Source organism: Danio rerio, chromosome 24 (assembly GCF_052040795.2).
Source record: "Danio rerio strain M-AB ecotype USA chromosome 24, GRCz13ab, whole genome shotgun sequence".
Lineage (NCBI taxonomy): Eukaryota > Metazoa > Chordata > Actinopteri > Cypriniformes > Danionidae > Danio > Danio rerio.
In genome coordinates this window covers 30,951,431-30,977,233 of record NC_141044.1, presented here as the reverse complement: position 1 = coordinate 30,977,233, position 25,803 = coordinate 30,951,431, and the positions used below count along the sequence as shown (strand labels likewise).

The 25,803-nt window shown below is 35.0% G+C and overlaps 1 protein-coding gene and 1 long non-coding RNA gene across 3 annotated transcripts in view; one reads left to right on the top strand and one right to left on the bottom strand.

Annotated features, from left to right (window-relative positions):
- The window catches only part of ek1 (eph-like kinase 1), a 135,054-nt gene that overhangs the window by 72,309 nt on the left and 36,942 nt on the right, over positions 1-25,803 (bottom strand).
- The window catches only part of LOC147838064 (uncharacterized), a 225,325-nt gene continuing 218,692 nt past the window's right edge, over positions 19,171-25,803 (top strand). Inside the window, exon 1 of the long non-coding RNA XR_015525092.1 lies at positions 19,171-19,504. This is a non-coding gene — a long non-coding RNA (uncharacterized LOC147838064). The remainder of the gene's footprint in view (positions 19,505-25,803) is intronic.

Genomic DNA, 25,803 nt, shown 5'->3' with positions numbered 1-25,803 from the left:
TGTATATACATATTATTTATACATTTATACTCTTGTAACATCATATGCACTCACTGGCCACTTTATTAGGTACACCTTGCTAGCACCGGGTTAAACCCCCTTTTGCCTTCAGAACTGCCTTAATCCTTTGTGCATAGATTCAACAAGGCACTGGAAATATTACTCAGAGATTTTGGTCCATATTAACATGATGGCATCATGCAGTTGCTGCAGATTTGTTGGCTCATTACTCATATTCAAGAAACCAGTCTGAGATGATTCGCGTTTTATGACATGGCACGTAATCCTGCTGGAAGTAGCAATCAGAAGATGGGTACACTATGGTCATAAAGGAATAGACATGGTCCACAATAATACACAGGTAGGCTGTGACGTTGACACGATACTCAGTTGGTACTAATGGGCCCAAAGTTTGCAAAGTAAATATCTCCCACATTATTACTCCACCACCACCACCACCGCCGCCAGCCTGAACCGTTCTTAGCTGACAGGAATGGCACCCGGTGTGGTCTTCTGCTGCTGTAGCCCATCTGCCTCAAGGTTGGACGTGTTGCACTTTCAATAAAAGTTGAAGCTAATCTAATCTAAAATTATTTTTAGTACGATTTGCCCATCCTCCAATGGCGTATGGGAATATGGGTGGTGTTTTGTGAACATGCCTCAGTTAAAAAATCTGACATTTTCACACAAATGAAATCACTTGATAACATACAAAAGTGTTATTTAATTAGTTAAATTAGTTAATTTTAGTTCAAATTAGTTGCTTCCATTTTCTGACGATATATAAAATATTTCTCATTTCCTCATTGGACTAGGCTGAATTTTTATTCATGCTACAAACGTAACGTAGTCTAAAGCAATGCAAATCACATCACACATTTCAGAAAATGCATTAATCTTTCAGGCTTTTCTAATTTACACTCATAAGCACATTCACCTCCTCAATCCATTAACTGATTATCTGATTTACCACCACATTACCATTAATTAATGGCCGGAGATGTTTCACAATCAATAGGACAGCTGTCTCTCTAAATTAATCAATCAACCAACATCTTCCAGTTCCCCGCAAAGCAATCAACTCCGGTTTATTGCGCTGATATGAAGCTTAAAAAGGTCAGTTGGGTCAAAAGCATGAGCGGATGCACCATTATATGACCATAAATCCATGCAAACACAGCTTTATTTCAGTTCATTATAGTTGTTTAGTATGTCTAAATCTCTTTTTTAACAGAAGGAACCCAAACTTGATCTATCATAAGCAGGTTTTTACACCTCAACATAGCAAAGACTCCTCCACCTACCTCAATCTCAAAGCCACCGGCACACATACACAGCTAAATAAACAGACAGAGAGAGTGAGAAAACACAAAACCAATAATGCTTTGGTAAAGATAAAATCCTCTCAGTGGGAGATCTTCGCGAGAGATTAAAGGAACAAGAATTCGCTCTAAATGCTTTTACTTGCAACACAAGACTTTAAGACCAGCAGAATTAATACTGCTCTTAACAGAAATAAATGTCAGTATTTTTCATTTTTCCAATATATCTTTCCTGTCTCACTGTCATATTTTGTTATGTAGCCATGTTTTCTTTTATTTATGGAGATGTCATAATCCACATGATCACAAATATGCAAAAAGCCACCACATTTTTTTTCTTTTATTCCAGAGCTGCACAGTTCTTGCTTTTCTGCCCTATACAAAAGAACATAAACAGATGTAAAAATAGACACAGAAAGCTCTTTCCCCATATGTCTACACCACTGTAGTAACTAAAGCTGTATGCTAACGGGCTTACTGAAATCTGGCACAAATCCGGGAATATTCACTGACCTAAATAATTCTGAGCTGAAATTTCGTTTTCAGGGTTATTAGGTGAAGTTCTGGATCATCGAGTGCAAAAACACTTATTCTCCAGTATCCTAAGAGCTGAAGAACTTGTCATTGTTGTTTTTTCTATCACATCTGGTGGTCAACATGAGGTAATAGGTGTAAAATCCCTGTGGTTCTTTGGAGCTGGGCCTGAAATGAAACAGCATGTGCACACTGTGGTTTTGCAACCTCTCGGTGTTCAATGCCAAACCAGAAAACCTTTGGAAAGCCTGGACTTTTGTGGAACCCAAGTGGTTCAGTGCCTCAAAGCGAACACATTGGTAACAAGGCAGATTTCATCTACGCCTGCTAACCGCAAATGAAAGAATGTCTAAGGATGTGAAAATGCTTTGAAGGACAGATCCAGAAGCACTCGCAATTGAGTGGAGGGCTGAAAAGCTCCTGAATAATTGGTCTATCTGAGATCATCAAAGCCTGAAAACATTCTTCAGCAGGTGAGTCAACCATAATGAAATCTTAATGAAAAAAGTCTATATGTATAGCTTGATGCCGATAGAAAAATTCGGTTCAACAGTGACACTCATTTGGCCTGATATCAGGATTTTAGTATCTTAATGAAATTAATAAAAAGCTATACAGAAAAATAAAAAGAACAATGGACTGAATGACAAATATAAGGAAAAGCAATTTAGAGCCAAGATAGATACACAGTACCTATAAAAAGAATAAAAAATAACAGAATGATATAACAACTAAATGACAGAATGATAGAACAATTAAAGTCAAAGTCAAAGTCAAAGTCAGCTTTATTGTCAATTCAGCCACATGTACAAGACATACAGAGAATCGAAATTGCGTTACTCTCAGACCCAAGGTGCTTAACATTAATATAAAATATATATATAAAAAATAGTAGGGTTTAAGAAAAAAAGAAAATTTAGAAAATTTACAGTATATACACATTGCACATAAATGTAGTCTAAGAAATATACATATGTAATAAAAAAATTGTAAACAATACAGTGACATTAAGGGCATATAGCAATGAGTGCAAAGTAAACCAGAGTTGTGCAGATAAAAAACAGTATAGTGCAAAAGAACTTGTAAACATGATCATTGTGATAAAGTGACAGTGACATATTGGGAGGTAGTATATGTGTCTGCATAAAGTGACCAGTGCAGATGAGTGTGTGTGTGTGTGTGTGTGTGTCAGAGTCCAGAGGTGCGAGGGGAGGAGGTGCGTGGGGAGGGAGCGGGGAGCAGAGCTGGGAGAGAGTTCAGCTTCCTGACAGCCTGATGGATGAAGCTGTCTTTCAGTCTGTTGGTCCTGGCCTGGAGACTGCGCAGTCTCCTCCCTGATGGCAGCAGACTGAAGAAGCTGTGCATTGGGTGGGTGGCATCTGCTGTTATGCAGAGGGCTTTACGGGTAAGACGTGTGCTGTAAATGTCCTGAAGGGAGGGGAGAGAGACACCAATGATCTTCTCAGCTGTTCTCACTATGCGTTGAAGTGTTTTCCTGCAGGATGCATTGCAGGTTCCAAACCACACAGTGATGCAGCTGGTCAGGATGCTCTCAATAGTGCCTCTGTAGAAGGTGTACATGATTGGGGCTGGTGCTCTTGCTCTTTTGAGTTTGCGGAGGAAGTAGAGACGCTGCTGTGATTTTTTGGCCAGTGCAGTGGAGTTTTTGGTCCAGGAGAGATCCTCAGTGATGTGTACACCCAGGAACTTGGTGCTGCTCACACGCTCCACAGTCGCACCGTTGATGGTCAGGGGAGCATGGAGAGTGTGCTCTTTCCTGAAGTCAACAACAATCTTTCTGTGTGAAGAAAATTACAGAACAATAGAAAGAACAACAGAATGACTGAACAACAGAACAATGATTCTAATTATAGAACGATAGAATGACAAAATGATAAATACAAGAGAAAACACTGAACAACATATACATACATATATACATACATATACATATACATATATATATATATATATATATATATATATATATATATATATATATATATATATATATATATATATATATATATATATAATTACAGAATGACAAAACAACAGAAAGATTGTGAGAACAACTGAAAGATTAAATTTATCTATCCTATCTATTAAACAAATCTAAAGTTCTTTCTATCCATGGTTCTTGGGATTTAACTGTCTCTGTTCCAAATGAATAAACAAACAGACAAACACATTAGCAAACAAAAACAATTTAACAAACAAACAAACTATTTAACAAACGACATAATGAACAAATGCTGTAACAAACAAACAATATAATAAACAAACAAAGAAACAATTAAACAAATGATTTCCCAAACGATAACAAACAAACGATTTAACAAACGATATAATGAACAAATTAATGCAAAAAAACAAATCATTTAACAAGCGATATAACTAACAAACAATTTAACAAACCATATAACGAACAAACGATGTAAAAAAACAAACAATATAATAAACAAAAAGGATATAATGAACAAAAGAATAAACAATCAAACAAATTATTTAACAAATGATATAACGAACAATCAATGTAGTGAAAAATGTTACGAACAAACAATGTAAAAAACAAATAATCTAATGAAAAAAAAATGTAACAAACAAATAAAATAACAAATGATTTAACAAACAATATAAAAAAACTATGTAATGAATAAACAATATAACAAACAAATGATCTAATGAACAAAAGAACAAACAACCAACAAATGATTTAACAAACAATATAACAAACAAACGATGTAATGAACAAATGATATAACAAACAAATGATCTAATGAACGAAAGAACAAACAAACAAATGACTGAATAAACAATACTACAAACAAAACATGTAATGAACAAATAATGTAACGAATAAACAATATAACGAACAAATGATTTAACAAACAATATAAAAACAATTGATGTAATGAACAAACGATATAACAAACAAATGATCTAATGAACAAAAGAACAAACAACCAACAAATGATTTAACAAACAATATAACAAACAAATGATGTAATGAACAATGTAACAAACAAAAATAATTTAACAAACGATATAAGAAACGATATAACAAACAAATGATCTAATGAACAAAATAACGAACAATCAAACAAATGATTGAATAAACAATACAACAAACAAAAGATGTAATGAACAAAGGATGTAACAAATGATGTAACGAATAAACAATATAACGAACAAATGATATAACACACAAATGGTATAAAAACAAACGATGTAACAAACAAACGATGTAATGAACAATGTAACAAAAAAGGAACAAACAATATAACTTAAACAATTAAACAAACAAACAATATAATGAACAAAAAATAAACAAATAATTTAACAAACGATAACAAACAAACAATTCAACAAACAAATGATATAATGAACAAACAATTTAACAAACGATATAACAAACAAATGCTGTCACGAACAAACAATGTAATAAACAACGTTGTAATGAACAACGATGTAACAAACAAATGATACAACAAACAAATGATACAACAATCAAACAATGTAGTAAACAATGCTGTAATGAGCAGCGATGTAATGAACAAACGATGAAACAAACAAACGATGAACCAAACAAACGATGTATCGAACAACAATGTAACGAACTAGGATAATGAACAACGACATAACTAACAACGATGTAACAAACAAACCATGTATCAAACAACGATGTAACGAACAAACAAAATGATATAACAAACAAACTATATAATGACAGCTATATACAACAATAGATAGAGCAATAAGCAACAAAATCGTCAACACAAACTATTGTCGGCTAAAGAAAATAATCGATATTAAACAGAACACACTGATTTTGTAGTTTTGCTCATGAGGAGAGACACAGAGAGATCTAAAATGGCTCCCTTATCAAATATTTACATTGGTGTGATTGGTGTCCCCTCGGCTCCAGATAATCAATAGCTTTTATATATGATACCTTCACACAGAAAGACCAGAAGCATCATGGGAATTAAAGAGAGAGAAAGCAAGCGAGAGAAAAATGAAGAGCACAGAGTTTGTAGTGTTTTTTTTTTTTCTCAGAGACGGATGAAGATGAGAGACATGTTTGGAGAGTGTGTTTAATGCCCTGGTCCATGGAGACGAATGCTTGCTATTAGTGTGTTTCTCATTCTGTCTGCAGACTTTGCTTCATATTGAATGAGGCAGATCAATAGACATCAACCCTCCACCTGAACAGAGAACACAGACCCTTCTCCATCACAGCTGGGTGATGTGGTGGTGCTATCGTTAAAGTTTACACTAAAATTATTTGGAAAAAGTTACATAACAGGGAATAGTTGAAAAAACTACTGAAAAATTTTAAATAAGCTAACAAAAAGCATTTTGAAGAACACATTCAAGTTTTTGTTTTAAATACAGCCAACTAAAAATGTGAGAGTCAAGTCTAGTCAAAGTCCCTTTCAGACAAGTATTTTCACTTGGTGGCCATCTTTGTAACACCTCTCAGGCAGTATGTTTAAGCATTCTTTTTGAATGAAGAAACATACAATTCTAATAAATTGCTGGCCAAGCTTATGATTAAATTTCATATTAGGAATCACCATTAAAATTAAATAATATCTGTCTCTTTAGTTTCATTTCGAAACGTTCAAATCACACAAAATCTGCAGAAACTCACATCTGGTCTGATCCCGTCCCCTGGAGAATCCTCAGTCTATAGAGATTAATAATTGGCTTCTGTACTAGACGGCAGCACTTCATTTGCCATGTTGATCATTACTCTTTTCCCTATTCAAAACTATACGATTGACACGTCTTGTGTATACTACAGTAACTATAGTCCTTGCCGTCACACTTTTCCCCATTCAAAACTACACAAGTGACATGTCTTGTGTATTCTATATTAGGCATGGGATGGTATAAGATTCTAACGGTAAGATAACCTTGGATAAAAATATCATTGTATTGTGATCACTACTGTAAAATATATATTTTTTAAATGTCTGGGTAAAAAACTACAACTTTTCAGCTTTGAACAATGATTGTGTCCGAAATCCCTTACTTCCATGTTATATAGTACGCTAAAAATAGTATGCGAGCCGAGAAGTATGTCTGAATTCATTAAATTCGAAAAACAGCATGTGACAAGTAGCTAAATGACCTACTACTACCGGTGAGATTCTGAAGTGTGCAATTCATGAATGGGAGTGAAGCGGGTAGGTCACATGCTGATGACAAAATGGCATCCATGGAACATCCCAGCTTCATTCATACTACTCACATTTATACTGAATAAAACATACTTTTCTAACAGTTGAGTAGTACATTCAAATTCAATTGCAGTACCTACTGAGGGGTAGTTTTATTTTAGAAATATTTAAAACGTTTTAAAACCGTAAACATGTCAGACTAAATAATTCAAATGAAGACTTCTGCGATCTTCATTATTTTCAAAAATACTGATTTCTTTACAATTTAAAAAGGCATCTTTATATATCTTTGCTGCTGGAGATACTGTTGCCCTAAAAAAATGTAAAAAAAAAAAACTTACATATATCGTAGGAACAGTATAACAGAAAAAGTTGGCGGTTTGAAAACCTTGACTTTTCACTGAAAACGGTTATCGTCACATGCCTATTCGATAGTCTTTAGTCTAATGCGACTGAAATCAAGTTATTAAACTACAAATATATCACATGACAAAACAAAAACTAAATAAAGAAATTATAAAAGTAACCTGTGGAACATGAACTTTATCGCAGTAATAAGCTAAAATTTAGACGAAAATTTAAGCTTTTCTTCAATTTTCTGATTTTTCTTCGATCATTCGATTCTCTGATTATTATCGGCTTTTAAGTTGTAAGATATGGAATATTGTTTCTGGGTCCAAGCCACTACTCATTTGAATTGGGAAAATATTAGTTTATGACCACTTTTTAGTCATATCACACAATAAAGTGTATTTTATGTAAAATCATGGTGTACACAACAGTCTCTAGCATCACCTCAATATATATATATATATATATATATTGCGATCGTGATTTTTGAAAGTAATACATTGCTTTATAATTGTTTATTATTACCATTTGTTAAGTCTTCCTATACAGTTTGATAGAGCGCTTGGACCCAAAAGCCACTTTGCGTGACGTCACACTTCACAAGCAGATATGGTATGATAATTGCCAAAAGGGGGATTTTGAGAATTTGGAAAAATGAATCTGTACCTAAATTTGGTATGTGGGGTAGAGCTGTAGTACTCATGCTTGCTTGGGAGATGTGGAGATTTATCCATAATGATAAATTGGAGATACTTGATAAAACATGGGGACAGATATTAAAACACCTCAATGCATTGGAAGAAATGCAAGCATAAACAATGACGCCTGTCAGTAACACAGTAATTAAAGATTGATTGTAATTAATATTCACTATTCATAATCTATAATGTTTTTAATAATGTGCCCAAACTATTATTTGACAATAAAACTATAGTCAGGATAATTAATTTTTTTGGTAATACAAGAACAATTTTACTTCATAATTACATTTATTTATGCATTATCTGACCGGCTAAATTATATTTTGCTTAAATTTAAAAAAAAAATCTGTTGCGAGCTTCTGATTACAGAAGAAAGTTGGCTATTGTTTTATTTGATGGCAACATAGTAACGGCGACAATGTGGAAATGACCCATAGTTCTAATACTGGTCTAGACTGGCAACACTAAACTACTTTATGTCACGTTGTATGACACATGAGCTAAAATTGTAGACGACATCCACCAATCCAGTATGTTGACTATAGGCTGTAGCCTTCAATGAAACAGATGAAGGGAGTTTTTCCCAAAACATCAGAGAAAGACGGACCGATTTTGCTCCCTCCTGAGAGATGGGGGGGGGGAGAGAGAGAGAGAGAGAGAGAAAGAGAGAGAGTGTGTGACATCTCTGCTTGAGCGCTTCAGGTGGCCTTTTCAATTTAACAGCACGGCAGTGCTACTCAGAAAAGCAGAGGAGAGAAGCAAAGGCAGGGTCAGACGAACACCAACCGCAGGGTCCCGAACCCTCAGAAATCCAGTTTTCTGCTGCCTGCGGAAAGAGGCTTATGTACTAGTTTCCATGGCAGCATAATTAAAAAAAACACTCCTTTCACTGAGTGTTCAATACGGGGACAGTTAGAAAACAATAACGAAGCATTCCATGGTATCAGTCTTTTACATTTTCAACAAAATAAATAATAAGTTTGTATGCAATGCATAACAAAGACTTTTATTTTTGATCCCAATATTGATGACCAATAACATGGCTAATGTTGAATGCTGATCATATGTCATTCATTCATACATTTTCCTTCGGTTGTGCCCCTTATTTATCATGTGTAACCACCGCAGAATGAACCGCCAACAACGTTTTACACAGAGGATGCCCTTCCAGCAGCAACCCAGTACTGGAATACAACCATACATTCTCTCATTCACACACACACAGTCATACACTAAGGCCAATTTTGTGTATCCAAATTCCCTTATCGCATGTCTCTGCACTGTAGGGGAAACTGGAGCATTCTAAGGAAACCCACTCGAACACAGGGAGAATATGCAAACTCAACACAAAAGTGACAACTGGTTGGCGCAATAACCTAGTGATTAGCGCACTGACACATGGTGCAGTAGTGCTTCAGGTCGTCCCGAGTTCGAATCCCAGCTTGAGGACATTTCCCATCCCTATCCCCTCTCTCCCACTTCGTCTTCTGTCTGAAATACTGTCCTATCCTCTCAATAAAGGCAAAAAGGCCAAAAATGCCAATAGGCCCAGCTGGGATTCAAACCAGCAACCTTCTTGCTGTGAGGAAACAGTGCTAACCACTGAGCCACCGTTATCATATGTCAGTTATCAAATTAAGTAAAAGTTACAATGCATAAACAATATAAATTGGCACATCAAATATAATTTCAGAGTCAGAGATAATACATAAAATTGAAATATCTGTTAACGTCAACATAGCGTAGATGTTACATTATGTTAAAAATAATAATAATAATATGTTTAGACGCTTTAAATGTAACGTTACTGAGATTGTATATGTCCTATATAAGAGGAAGACACTGTTACTTGTGTTTTAACTGAATACTGGTTGAGTGACGTCACTGGAACGTTCCATTATTTTAAAGTGTTGGCATGAATCAGGGGACACTCATAAAACTATATTAACATTAAAAATGTTCATTTAAAATGCATTTATGCCTAAAACAATATACAATTTTTTTTTTAACTCTAGCTAAAATGACAACAAATGTCAGGCCAAAAATCTTGCCCATAACCAGCCCAAAATGTAATTTAAATGATTTAAAATGACATTTAACGGACTGTAATCAAACACTATGGAATTCATAAGCCATGCCACTTAAATAGTTTTGAATATAGGGAAAAGTGTAACGGTCAATATGGTGAATGAAGCCCCGCCTACTAATACAGGAGCCAATCATCGATCGATATAGACAGATGTTTCTCCAAGAGAAAAGCACAGACCAGACATGTGCTTTTACAACAGTTTGGTGGAGTACAAACGCACTGGAATAGAAGCAAATACTTGCTTCACAGACATTAGAAATATATCCAAATTAAGCCCAAAATGTGTGCTTTTAAATGAACCAAATGCACTTGAAAACAAAACTTTTTTAGTTTTGTAATCTGTATGAAATGAACGTGAGGTACAGGCGGTCTTGTCAAACTTGTAAAAAAAATAAATAAAAATAAATAAATAAATAAATAAATTAAAAATTGCTGTCATTTCTGGAGGAGACTGGCCATTACTTCTGAAGACCAGTGCGATCAGACGAAACGTAATCCAGAGTATGATATTGTGTAGAACGGCCATAAATGAGGTTGGTGTCGTGATCTCGTTCATTTCGAGTGCACATGCACATTAGCTCCGGCAACCAGTAAATATGCAGATTTTGTTTTATTCAGACGTTTATAAATGAAACTTATGAGACGGTTGTTGTTGAATTTTACTGGTGGTTCCAAATATGTAATGTAATCGTAAGCTTAATAAAATAGTTTTGAAAAATTTGATGTTTCCCTATTCAGACAGAATGCCCAAGCATTTGTTTCAAAGATGGCAACAAAGTGAAATGACTTGCCTTAAAGGGACTTAGCTTTAATTTAATAAAATATACACCAAAAAACGCATAGTATTGTTGTTTTGAAATTACAAATTTATGTGATGTTATAGAAATTCTGCATCTGTTTTATTTACTAGAGAATACATCTCCTTCAATAAGATTCCTTTAAACTCTATGATGGCCAACCTTCAGAGCCATGTTTCATGTGCTGGGCCATCAAACGGCTCTTCAAGACTGGCTTGCATTAATAACTACAAAAGTATTTTGAAGTATAATCATACAGCATTCCCTTTTACGCATTCGCAATATGAGAACTGATGGCCAAAAAACGTTGGCATTAGTGAACACTGAAGCTCAGTTTCTTCCAGCCAGACTTTGATGTTTGCTCACCTTGAAGTGGATGTTTGACTAACGAAATCTAAAGCAGCTGAAATCCATCAATTTCAAAGAGCTATGACATGCTAACCAAGGCTAACAGTTGGTCTCAAGGGTATTCGGGCATATTTATTTATGGATATCCATGTTTGGATGCCTGTTGGTGAGCGAATGACCTGCTGAGCCTTTTGACATACAAGAATAAACAAGGTTGTTTCACATTAGCAGAACTCGATCTCACCTACAGGAATGGAAGTGTTCTGGTGATTATTGCGCTGTATTGATTTAGCATCTGGTTGCACAGCGGAGACTTTTTAAATTCTTTTCAGCCATTTTTACTCTGGCCATTAGGCATTGTAGCATTGATTTTTTTTGGAGTGGGAAATATTTATATATATCAACCCATTCTGAAGCCGACAAGAGAATGGACTTTCCTCAGAGAGCAACCGCTAACAACATGGCTAAAAGGTCATGCACAATATTTGCTAAGAATCAGCCTGTCTGAGGCCTAAAATTCTTTTATCAGAAGCCAGTTGAGGAAAAAGAACTTCGAGAAACTAAGACTGAAAATATACTAGAGTATACACGCACTGGCCACTTTATTAGGTTCACCTTATTAGTACAGAGTTGGACCCTCGTTTGTCTTCAGAACTGCCCTGCACAGCATCATGTACAGCATCATGTACAGCATCATGCAGTTGCTGCAGATTTGTCAGCTGCACATCCATGACGCAAATCTCCCGTTCCACTACATCCCAAAGGTGCTCTATTAAATTGAGATCTGGTGACTGTGGAGGTCATTTGAGTACAGTGGATTCATTGTCATGTTCTAGAAACCAGTTTAAGATTATGTATGTTTTATGACATGGCGCGTTATCCTGCTGGAAGTTGCCATCAGAATATGGGTATACTGTGGTCATAAAAGGATAGACATGGTCAGCAATAATACTCAGGTTGGCTGTGGCATTGACACAAATTGGCAACTGGTACTAATGAGCCAAAAAAGGAAGCCAAAAAATATCCTCCACACCATTACACCACCACCACCAGCCTGAACCGTTGAAACAAGGCAGGATTGATCAGTGTAAGTAAAAAAATCTAATCTTTAAAAGTATTTACATTTTTAAAAGTACAGTCTAAAATTGTACTCCTGTATTAAAAACGCCAACGGAAATTTCTATTCTACTTCCCTGTCTCTAATAATTAATCTTTAAATTATGTCCAGCATTTGAGCTTAGTTTTTTTCTTTTCATGGAAATTGAGGCGTAATTATTTGTGATTAATGAGAAACACATTTATAGAGTAGCTACTATTTATTGGAATAAATACACTATTAAAAAAGTTGAAAATATTGTGTGAGTTGTGAAATATCTGCCACTAAAATATTATTTAGAAATCAACTTCTTATAGCTGGTTTAATTTAATTCATTCTTAGGCATTCTTCTACCAATGTAGTACACAAAAAATAACAGGTATATACAGTAAATAGGTACAGAAAAAATAGGGGTGAAAAAGGGTGAAATAATTTTTTTTGAGAATTAAATTTGAGAAGTTCTATTTGATATAAAATGTGCATAATGTTGAAGAAAATAAAAAGTACAGTAATTTATGAGTTTACAGTGACTTTAAATGTCACTTTAAGCTGTATAGAAGTGCCTTAAAAATATCTAGTAAAATATTGTTTACTGTCATCATGACAATGATAAAATAAATCAGTTATTAGAAATGAGTTATTAAAACTATTATGTTTAGAAATGTGTTGAAAAAAATCGTCTCTCCGTTGAACAGAAATTGGGGGAAAAATAAACAGGAGGGCTAATAATTCAGTGGGGCTAATAATTCTAACTTCAACTGTACATCTGGTCAGTTCAAGCTGTTACTGTACTTCAGTTCTATAAAAAGTAAAATTACTCTATTATTTTACACCCTTTAAGGCAGATCATAGAGTGAGTTGCTATCAGACAGCTTTTCCGTGGTCAAATCTTTTCCAATAACTGAAAAAAATGGCTTAAACTCACAGCTTCTACTCTGGTCTTCAACATCCGAAATACCTGGCCAATTACCTCAGGGGTGTCAAGAGAGGGTTTAAACATCTCCACAACTGGATTTCTCCTTTGTCTCAATCTGCTCGCAATCTCCCAGGAGTGCCCTTTCTTTCCAAAGGCTATTTCCCACATTCCATCCATCATGCACAGCGTGACAGACCCAATCTCCCAGGCTTTGCCGGTACGCCTAGCTGGAGCATCCCATCAACCTAGTGGCACATAATGTCCACTTCAGCCAAAGACAAAACATCCACTTAAATCCCATGAAACGAGTGAAAGGGCAGCGGACAACTTTATCACAACTAAAAAGCAAAGAATCGCAATTTTCCTCAAGTGTCAAGTCCAGCAACAGCCGACTTCCCTGCTATTGAGAAGTACCACATTGGATTAAACCACTTGTGAGTGACATGATCGTACAGGCTACTAATAAAAGCATTTATGGAATCTCTCGGTCTACATTTTGGTACAAGTTTTTATTGAACTTGCTAGGGTTATTAGTGTTTAGAGTGGTCATAAAACAATCTAGGTAGAACATTGCTAAGTAGCTGAAATTGTCAAGTGTATCTATCTGCGGACTGCAAGACAAGGGCGTAACTTGTAGTAAGTTAAAGGTGTAACTTTGAATTTTTCGAGATTCTATTGAGCCATGGGAGACGTCACAACCACATGTTGTTGGCAAGATGGCGGAAATACTTACCAGAGAACATTTTCAGCAAAAGTTTTCACGAGTTTTCCCCAAATTTATCTACAACCTATTCAATGCTGAGTTATATTCATTCAGTTTAGCAACTCTGACTTCTTCATCTGTTTTGTCATAACAGCCTACTCAGTGTCGCTCCCTGTGATTGTAAATAACAGTGCAATGGCGAGCGCTTCAAGTATGAAAGCCTCTGTCGGCTGATTTAAGCGTACTATATAGTATGAAAGTATGCGATTTCATACGCAGCTCAAGCTAATGTGTTATATTAGTTAAAGTACTTGAGTTGTTTTATAATAAACTTTATGTGTGTTTATGTTTGAGTTAGCTTCTGTGATTTAAGCTCAATATTTCATTTGTTTACAAAATATTGGCCATCACCAACAGCAAGGGTAGTGTGTATGGAAGCAACCCGATAGTATGATCCTGTTAAGGGCTGTTTATGTTCTGAGCTCAGAATAAAAAGGTTAGCAGACAGTGCTGTATCCTGCTTTTTCTGCCAGATTGCTGACAACAGAGACACTTGAGGTTGTGCAGTGAATTGAACACGACTGTTCTCCTCGCTAATGTGCTAACAGACCTAAAAAATATACTGTTTAAGGCAAATGATTTATTTTTATTAGCTCAAGTGAACAAATTTAGATGTCAAACTATTACCCTTTTTTTTAAATTGGATGAATGAACATTTTATGGGAATTGTTTTGTTTAAAGCCATCTCTTCTTGTATAGAACAAAAAGAAAATGTTAATTAATTGACTTTCTTCAACACGACAACTATGCTTTGTACTAGGTTATATAAATTTGTTCTTATGGAGATATATAAAATTTAGATGTGAACCATTACTTATTTTTTTTTAATTGAATGAATGAAAGCTTTCTTCGGTGTACTTTCATTAAAAATAAATAAAATACAGAGATTTTACTTGTTGAAATATTTGTTCATTATGACTAAATTCCTATAGGCTTTTTAAAACATTTTGCAAAGTGAGTGATATCCGTAATAAAGTCAGCTTGAATATTGTAATAGCAACAATTATTAAAAGCTTAGTATACAAAAAAATTTACTCCAGATTTTAGGACCTAACACTTTTATTCTTAAGAACTGTATCATCAGAGCTTAAACAACATATCTGAATGTGATTTCCCCTTGAATCACTCTACTCAAACTCACAGTGTTCTGAATACTTCAGCTTTTTAATCAGTTGGTCTGAAATGAAAAGCAGGTGTGTTTGGAGACGGCGGTCTTGCTGTTATTTCAGTGGGCTTGAGCTACAGAGGAGCGCAGGGGAGCCTCCGACCGCAACTCTGGGTGGAGAGCTATAAAAAAGAGATTATCCATACATGTGAGAAAAGTAGCAATAAAAAAAGAATTCTTCTCCTCTTACTCGATTTGTTCCTGCTGTCTGTGCAAACGTACAAAGCTGTGCTTTCACTCCATCAATTTGAAATTATAGGAATATAAAAGAAGCATAAATCAAGCTGCGTCTTCACATTAAATGCATTATTTCTAAATCTAGAAAACCCATTAAAATAACTGCCGAAGTCTGCCTCTTACTAATGTTTGCTTTCATTGTTCTCTGTCATTTAAAAAAATGCATTAAAGGGAAAGTTCACGCTAAAATGAAAATCTCCTCACCATTTACTATCAATCGAGTGGTTCTAAACTTTTATGAATTTCTTTCTTCTGTTGAACACAAAAAAATATGATATGAAGAATGTTGGAAAAAAGCAATCATTGACATTCATAGTAGGACCTAAAACTACTGTGATGGTTTTTCCAGCATTTTTTTGGTATTTCCAATGTGTTCTATGAGAAAAAAAAAAACTCTTTTGAACTCTTTTGATTTTGATCAGGTGGAGCTTGAGGTAATAATGACATAATAAAATCATAAAAAAAAAATTTACAATTTTTTTAATAGGAACACTCAACTTTTTTGGAAATAGGCTCATTTTACAACTCCGCTAAAAAGTTAAGCAATCCAGTTTACTATTTTTTAATCCATTCAGCTAATTTCCTGACCACTTATAACTTAGCACAAATCATTGAATCTGATTATTTCATCAGCAAAAAAAATAAATAAATAATTGTTGATAATTTTTCTATTTAAAGCTTGACTCTTCTATAGTTAAATCATGTACTATCAACAGAAATACTCTTAAGCCTGGTTTATACTTCTGCGTCTAGTGACTGGCGTAACCAACGGCGCATGTAACGCGCGTAGCTGTGCATTTATACTTCTGCGCGCTGTCTCTGTTGGTCTGCATTAACACTTCCAAAATGCTAGTTGGCAATGAAGTGTTAATGTTCCTCTGTGTCGAGTTTCTTTGCTGGTATTTTGTTCTTTCTGAATGCTTCCAGGATGTACAAGTGGCTCAAACTCGCTCATTTTGAGGCAGAAACCGGCAGACATGCAACAACTTTAACTATGAGGTAAACACAAAACAAAACTTTCCATCCGGAGCTCCTTTACCGGACTCCACACTTGTAAACAATCGCTCCATCAGGCTCGAGTGGCTCACGGTCCCACCCAGACTCATCAGTGCTACCAAGCCAACCAACCACAGAGCTTATGTTACGCGTCGTTGCGACGTGTAGTTACATTTTTTGAGAGGTGCATGTCAGTGACGCCGACGGCCACGACGTAGGGCTATACATCCACGCGTAGGCTGCGCCGTAGCAAACGCGTGCTTCGACGCAGAATTATAAATCAGCTTTTAGTATATAATGTGACTACAGAAGAGTCAATCTTTAAATAGGAAAAATACGAATTAATGATTTATGCTAAGCTAAGCTAAAAGTGTTCCCATCAGATCCAGAAATCGGTGGAATGGATTAAAAAATGTTCAAAACTCAACTGGGGTGACATGGTGGCTCAGTAGTTAGCACTGTCACCTCAGTAGGAAGAACGCTGGTTCCAGTCCCAGCTGACTAGTCAGTTGGCATTTCTGTGTGGAGTTTGCATGTTCTCCCCCTGTTCACGTGGGATTCCTCCGGGTGCTCCGGTTTCCCCCACAAGTCCAAAGACATGCACTATAGGTGAATTTAATAAACTAAATTGGCTATGGTGTGTGTGTGTGTGTGTGTGTGTCTGTGTGTAAGTGGGTGTGTATGGATGATCGCTGTATAAAATATGTGTTGGCTAAGTTGGCGATTTATTCCGCTGTGCTGACTCCTGATTAATCAAGGGACTAAGCCGAAGGAAAATGAATGAATGAAAAACGCAGCTGCTTCACCCTAATGGAATTGAGCCTATATCCAAAAATGTGGAGTGTACCTTTAAGCCTCCCTCTGTCCTGCAATCTTATACAATCTGTTGTCCCCTGTAATCATACAGGTTATTAAAAATCCAGATTTGCATGGGTGATGGGAGGTTGTGCAGGTCTGTAATCACAAGCTGTAGAACAGCACTTTTAAATGTAAAGCATCAGACACAGAGTCAGCGCTGGAAACTGGCTCTCTTAAAAGACCGTCTGTTGTTTTATTGATAGGGGAACTCCGTTTCATGACACATGTGCAAATGCTATTTGGCGTTACTTTTTTTTAAATGTAAGAATAACTTTTAATGACCAAGACATGATTGTGCTTTAACAGAGCTGCTCACAGAGATGTTTTTGTCCCCTGAAAGTGAAGTAAAAACCGTTTCAGTTCTAAAAAAAGAGTGAAAGGCTATGAAAATTCATTCATTCATTTTCTTTTCAGCTTAGTCCCTTTTATTAATCAGGGGTCACCAACCGCCAACCTATCCACCATATGTTTTATGCAGCCCTTCCAGCTGCAACCCATCACTGGGAAACACCTGCACACACTCTCACACACATATACACAATGGACAATTGAGCTTACCCAATTCATCTATAGCACATGTCTTTTGACTTGAGGGGGAAACCGAAGCACCCGAAACCCACACCAACACGGGGAGAACATGCAAACTCCACACAGAAATGCCAACTGGCCCAGCTGAGAGTTGAACCAGAGACCGTTTGAAGTTATTTTGAAGACAATAAGACCTGGAAAAGGCAATCAAGTAAATTGTGTCCATTCTGACTAAAGCTACTAAAGTAGTTTAAGACAACCAGCAGACTGTTTCTCCTGGTCATACACCCCCCTCTTGTCATCAGCTGCCCGCTGGATAAATTATTAAGAGAGTTTTGGGGGGAAAAAAATAATGCAAGACGGCTGCTGGATGCACGTGTCGGTGCTTCCACGTGCCATCTTCCTTCCATCTCACACACACAAACACACATTTGAGTGCCATTTAGGGACAGAGCAGGTGTAGAAACAAATCCTATTACAGCAGCACTGTGAAGAAACATCAGTAAGAAGTCTGCATCTTGACACAGGTAAACACTGTAGTGAGCACATAGAACATAGATTAAGACATTTATTTAATCTTTGTGGCCATTTTAAACATCATCTTGACCAAATTTTTCAAAACTAGCACCAACATTTGCAAGTTGTGGACTTTTTTATGAAATCCTAATAGAGATAATAGGCCTACTGAGGCTTTTAAACTGTGGTTGAAAGGAAGAAAGAGAAAGAAACGTCAAGTTTCCTGAACATTTTTTTCTTTTCAATAAAGTAAAACTGTAGCCAGACTGTCAGCTTTACAGACAGAGAAACAGTACTTCAACTAAACGCATGCAAAAACATTCATAAATTCCTCCTGTAGACAGAAAAGGAACACTCGACGATGTGCTAAACTCCCTGGATGAAATTTTAGAGTTCTGTAAGCTGTCAATGTCCCTGTATAATTGATGGCGCTTTGGGTCTTTGAAGCTTTGGTTGTAGAGACTCTCTTCAACTGCTCTTGTCTTTCCTACAGGATTCCACACCCAGCATCCAGCAGCCAGAAGAAATAAAAACCCCACCGGCTACATCTGGTAGCCATCCTGGCATTCTCCAACAGAGCTCACAATGGATTTGGTTTGAACGCTTTCTGAGAACAAAAGGCTCGAATCATAAATCTCCACAGAACTTTAACATATTAATTCACTAACAAAGAAATTGGGCGACACGGTAGCTTAGTGGTTAGCACTGTCGCTTCAGTAAAAAGGTCGCTGGTTCGAGCACCTGCTGGGCCAGTTGTCATTTCAGTGTGGAGTTTGCATGTTCTCCCCATGTTGGCGCGGGTTTCCTCCGGGTGCTCCAGTTTCCCCCGCAATCCAAACACATGCGCTGTAGGTGAATTGAATAATCTAAATTGCCCATAGTGTATGTGTAGGAATGAGTGTTTATGGATGTTTCCCAGTACTGGGTTGCAGCTGGAAGGGCATCCGCTGTGTAAAACATTTGTTGGATAAGTTGGTGGTTCATTCCACTGTGACGACCCCTGCTGAATAAAGGGACTAAGCAGAAAGCTAATAAAAAAGAATAAATAAATAAATAACAAAGAAATTGTGTTTAATGAAAAGAAATGACAGCATACAAGTAACCACATATAAACACTCAAGTAACCTCTTAGAACACCCTAGTAACTGCATAGAAACTCTCTATAGTAACCAACAACACCATAATAACTGCATTGAAACTCCCTATAGTAACCCACAAGAATAGCATAATCTCTGCTTGCATGGAAATGCCCTAGCAGCCACTCAAAACACCCAAGTAACAACATAGAAATTTCCCCTAGCAACTAGGACAGCATGATTTTTTTTTTTAATATATTTTATTTTATTTTTTTCTATGAATTCGAATTTACAACTCGGCTCCCATACTGTTTTTAGCATACTAGATATGTTCTGAACCACTATAGATTCACTTTTGACCCCAGTTTATAGCCAATAGCATGATAGCACCAACTGGGCAGGCAGGCAGGTAGGTACTGTTTAATTATGGCCCCATCTGATTGACCAAATTTGTATCAACAATCTATGCATTCAACACACAAATAAATTGTGTAGTCTTACTAGCAACCACCTAGAAATGCCCAAATGACCACTTAAAACACCTTAGTAACTGCATATTAGGATCACCCGGAATACATTAAACAGAAGATACAAATGCCCTAGTAACCATGTCACAATCATCAGCAATCTAATCCTTACAGATCGCTGGTAAACACACAGATCACATAGAACTACAAATCCACCATTTTATGGACTACAAGTTTCAGTCATGCACTTGACTCACACACCTGGCCTAGATCTCCCATGGTTGCAAACAGACACATGCAGCTGAAGCTGTTCAGGACTAATTAAACAGACTATTTATACACCTCTTAAACATACACACATTTTTGTTGTCTGCTGCCTGCACTGACCATTCTCCTGTTATTTGACCACGACTCTGGATTCCCTGTATACATCCTTTTGCTCTTGATTGTGATCATTGCCTGACTGACCGTTCTCTTTATAATAAATCCTGCATTTGGATCCACACTCTGTTGTCAGTGTCTCCCATGTGGCAAACCAACTGGAAATGCTCTTGCAACAACTATTAACTAGAAAGCTGATGACTCTCCAAACATCAGTAAATCACAGAATTCTCATATTTGGGTGACTATCCCTTTAAGACTAGCTATGCACCGCACAATTGCCATTAGTGATACCCCCATTTGTTTTCCAACAGCGTTTGATTCGAGTGTCATTTATTTTTTACTAATCCCAGATCTCAGCAGCACGCCAGCAATCTGAAACTCCAACATCTTCTACGGTTTCCTGTAAGACAACTGTATGGCAAAGAAAACATGTACCATGAATCTGTCTGTGTTATGACAGTTGGATCGTGGGCCTAAATTGCAGATTGGCACTTTGCCATCCACTGACAGGTTATTCCATGTTGTTTACTATCGGCTACTAAAGTGCTATTGATCTGAACAGCGGCTGGAGGTACAGAAATGGGCTGATGACATGTGCTAGACAGTATGATGAAGAGCCGAGAGACATTTTAGTCTGTAGCGGATTAGCTGGATGCTGCTAATAATAAAAGAAAAACAGCATGATTCTTCATATTTTTTGCACAACTGCTAAATAAAATACTAGTAAATAAAGTAATTATGAAGTGACAAGAATGTGAGTCAGAGATACAACATCAAAAGAGTTTTCATACGTGTTTTTTCTATAATTTAAAGCTAAAAAAGCTAAAATGTTAATGTTTAGCCAAAACATTGTCATATTTATTCACCCATATTTAGTACAATAATCATTTGATGACATATTATGACTTTATAAAGCCCACTGTACAGTTTGCAAATATTAATTACATCTCATTTTAAAGAGCCCCTATTTTGCATTATAAAAGGTCAAGATTTAGTTTTGATGGTCTCCAACAACAGGCTGATATGCATGCAAGGTCAAAAACACTTTCATTGTCTTATAATATGCATTTATTTTTACCTAATTATGCCAACGACTCCCATATGATTCGTTCAGTGATTCATTTTTTTCCAAAACCCCTCCTTAGCGCAATGCTAATCTGCACTGATTGGACCGATAAACCAGTCTGATGTGATTGGTCGACTGCGTTCAGCGCGAGACAGGGAGAAATGCCTACAAAGGCTATGAAGTAGCAGCCAGAGAGATGTGAGAGCACAATGCAGGAATACAATAAAGCAATGCAGTTAAACACCAGCATATTACTCTACTCTTAATGCTAACACCAAGTAATGAACTGTAACCAGAGGTGGGTAGAGTATCCAAAATCTTTACTCAAGTAAAAGTACAAGTATTTGCAGAAACTTTTACTCATCGTCATCTTTGTGTCATGATCAGTCTTGTGATCCCCGTGCTCTGCTAGTGTCTGACGGGAAAAGCGTGTTCATGTTTTACCCGATCTGAAACAATATATTTGGCGATGTACCGTATTGACGTTGACACATTCAAGCAAAAGAATCGAACCTAACACGATTAATTTATTCAACTCTGAGTCGAGTATTTCATTAAAGAATTAATAGTTTTAAACACGGTGCACTTTTGGATTTAAACCTAAGCTGGATGTTTTCATTCACTTAGTGCTGTGTTACACACTGCATGGAAGCTCATTTTCAAAAAACCCATATAGGGGCTCTTTAAATCTTTATACTTTTCCACTTTCTTTCAAACTACTAGGTTTTTCCCATTTGTCATCTAAAATATAATATGATTCAATATAATCACTTGCTCCTTTATATATTTTAATAATACAACTCAGTGTAAGAAGGCTGAATTTTAAGTATTTAAGCATATGTTTTTAAAGATCATGAGCAACAAATTCAGTCAAGTGGATCCAAACTGGCTGGCAGTGAATCTACAAACTGCACAAGCAAGCCTGTTTTTTTTTTTTCTTTAAAAATATGTTCCAGAAATAATATTATCAGGGGTAAATGAAACGGTTATTGCAGATGTCTTGCACCGTCTTCGCCAATAAAAGCTTCTCAGTTTGAAGAAAAACTTGCACTAGCTGCAGCTCATACACATTCACTTCCAAACTGGCAATGAGCAACTAGCAGAGAGCTAGCAATGTGCTACTGAGAGGCTCGAAAGCATATGGTGAGGAAAACGGCTCAGGTCACTGAGTGGGGCTGAATGTTGAACAGTCGTCGTCATGCTTCATTGAGCTGTAGGGGTTATCAGGAGATACCAGTGACGGTTAAATCATTCAGTGCATGTATGTCCACAGCGCAGTAACTGTATAGCCTATCACGCTTCATGTGCTATGGGACCTAAATATCCACAGGCATGTTTCGTGGTTAGATTTACTGGAAGTAGAATCTGCGTTTATGTATAGTTGGTACTTCCAGTGAATTTATAATGGGAAATATGTGTTTATCATTTCACCAAATGTTGGAAACATGCATTTTTACATGTATCAATAATGTTACAATGTACAATACTTAATATATTATATTACATTACATTATAACAATATTTAAAACATAATGATGCCCTTTTCTCTTGGCCACCCAGAATATAGTAACCAGGGCTGCACAACTTGGAGACACAATCTATTTGCGATTATCTGATTAAAATTTAAAATAATAACTTAATAATTAAAACATTTTAATTGTAATAATTATACCGATTTGTGGTTTAAAATGCGATTTACTATAATTTCATAAAAGAGGTACAGGTTTAATGTGGTGGTTTTAACAGCACCAAAGAAAGACCAAACATAATCAAAGTACTCTACACTATGCTACCATTTATTTAAAATAATTTTTTCCAGAATCAGTATCAGAAGTAGTAGATGTGTTGTTGTTGTAGTAGTAGTGGTAGTAGTACGAAGTAGTAGTAGTAGCAAATGTTGTTGTAGTAGTATAAGTTGTAGTAGACATTGTAGTATTATCAGTAGTACTCATTGTAATAGTATCAGTAGTAGTAGACATTGTAGTAGTATTAGTCGGGGTTGTGGCTGTAGTAGCAGCAGTAGTAGTTGTAACATTAGTAACATTCTCTAATAGTAGTAGTTGGTGTAGTACTTGTGATTTATTTAATATTATTGTTGTTGTTAATTATTATTAATGTTGTCCTTTCATTATTATTATCAATACATTACTAGCATCATTGTCACTTTTTACCACTGACTGGTTTCTTTTTATCCGTTTTATTTATATCTATGTTACTTGCTTCATTTATTGACTGTTATTGTCCCTTTTGTATGTACTCTGACCTGTCCACCAAGTTACCTATACATACACACACGCACATGCCAGTACTTGACTGTATTGTTGTTGTTATTGTTTTTTGTTGTTGTTTTATTTTCTTTGTATTTGTATGATCCAAATTTGTGTACCTTTAGCATATTCTAATTTAAAAAAAAAAAATTCCAATAAAGTTATCAGTTATTATGACAAATTAAGAAAATGACTACATTATTTTGAATTAAACCAAATAAATTATGTATATATATATATATATATATATATATATATATATATATATATATATATATATATATATATATATATATATATATATATATATATATATATATCTATATATATATATATATATATATATATATATATATATATATATATATATATATATATATATATATAAAAATAAATAAATAAATAAATAAATAAATATATATTTATATATATATATATATATATATATATATATATATATATATATATATATATATATATATATATATATATATATATATATATATATATATATATATATATATATATATATATAAATATATATATATATATATGTATATATATATAAAAATAAATAAATAAATAAATATATATTTATATTTATATATATATATATATATATATATATAAATATAAATATAAATATATATATATATATATATATATATATATATATATATATATATATATATATATAAATATAAATATATATATATATATATATATATATATATATATATATATAAATATAAATATATATATATATATATATATATATATATAAAAATATATATAAATATATATATATATATATATAAATATATATATATATATATATATATATAAATATATATATATATATAAATATATATATATAAATATATATATATATATAAATATATAAATATATATATATATATATATATATATATATATATAAATATATATATATATATATATATATATATATATAAATATATATATATATATATATATATATATATATATATATATATTTATATATATATATATATATTTATATATTTATATAAAATTTATATATATAAAAAACCTTTACCTTTAGATTGTGTTACATTTTTCATATTGATTTCATGACATTCACGGTGTATTGACATATTTTCCATTCACAATTTTAGATTTTACTTCACAGCACAAGAATTCTTGTATTAAAATATATAATTTTTGGATACATTTATAAATTATTTGAAATACCATTTTGTCCTTTAATACAAGCAGTCAGATATACGAACTGTACCTTTAATTGTACCTGCTCAAAGAAAACCCTCCTTAAAGGTTTCAAACAAAACCCAAGGACATGCACAGAACAACATGACCATTTATAGCAAATAAATAAATGTAATTATTATCTCCTTTGCTTTTTAAACTTTGTCGAGTGAGTTCTTAAACAACTGTGAATGGTCATTGTGTTCCTGTGATCAACAGAAAGAGTTGCGATTGGCTCTAACGGTTAGTGCAGCTTTGGCGTTATTCACCGATGAGTGACGCAGATACAGATAAACGGCCACAATAATCTAAAGTTACAGTCTATTCAAAGCTGATCCAAGATTGTCGTGGTGAAGAAAACTCGCGTTGCAGAGTAACACTCATATGTGCATCCACAAGAATCATTGTAACAGCCGAGAGAGAAGAGGAAACGTTACCTCACGCAAGCAGTTCAATGGTACACATACGCGCGCACACACAGGCATGCACACACACATGAAAATGCCCTGGCAACCACTCTAAACAACCTAATAACGTTGAGAAACACCTTGATAGTGGTCTAGAAATGTTTTAGCAATAACCAGAACACCAAAGAAATAGTTTAGAACCACCCCAGCAACATTGTAGAATCACCCTAGCAACTAAATTAAACACCATACAGTAGGTACAACCAAAGACTATAGAATACACAAGAAATGTCACTCGTACAGTTTTAAATGGGGAAAAGTGTAAAAGGCAATATGGTGAATGAAGCCCCACCTACGAGTATAGGAGCTAATCATCGATCACAACAGACTGACATTTCTCCGGGGGAAAAGCTCGGACCAGATATGTGCTTTTACGACAGTTTGGTGGTCAACAAACACACTGCAATCTCAACGATACTTGCTTC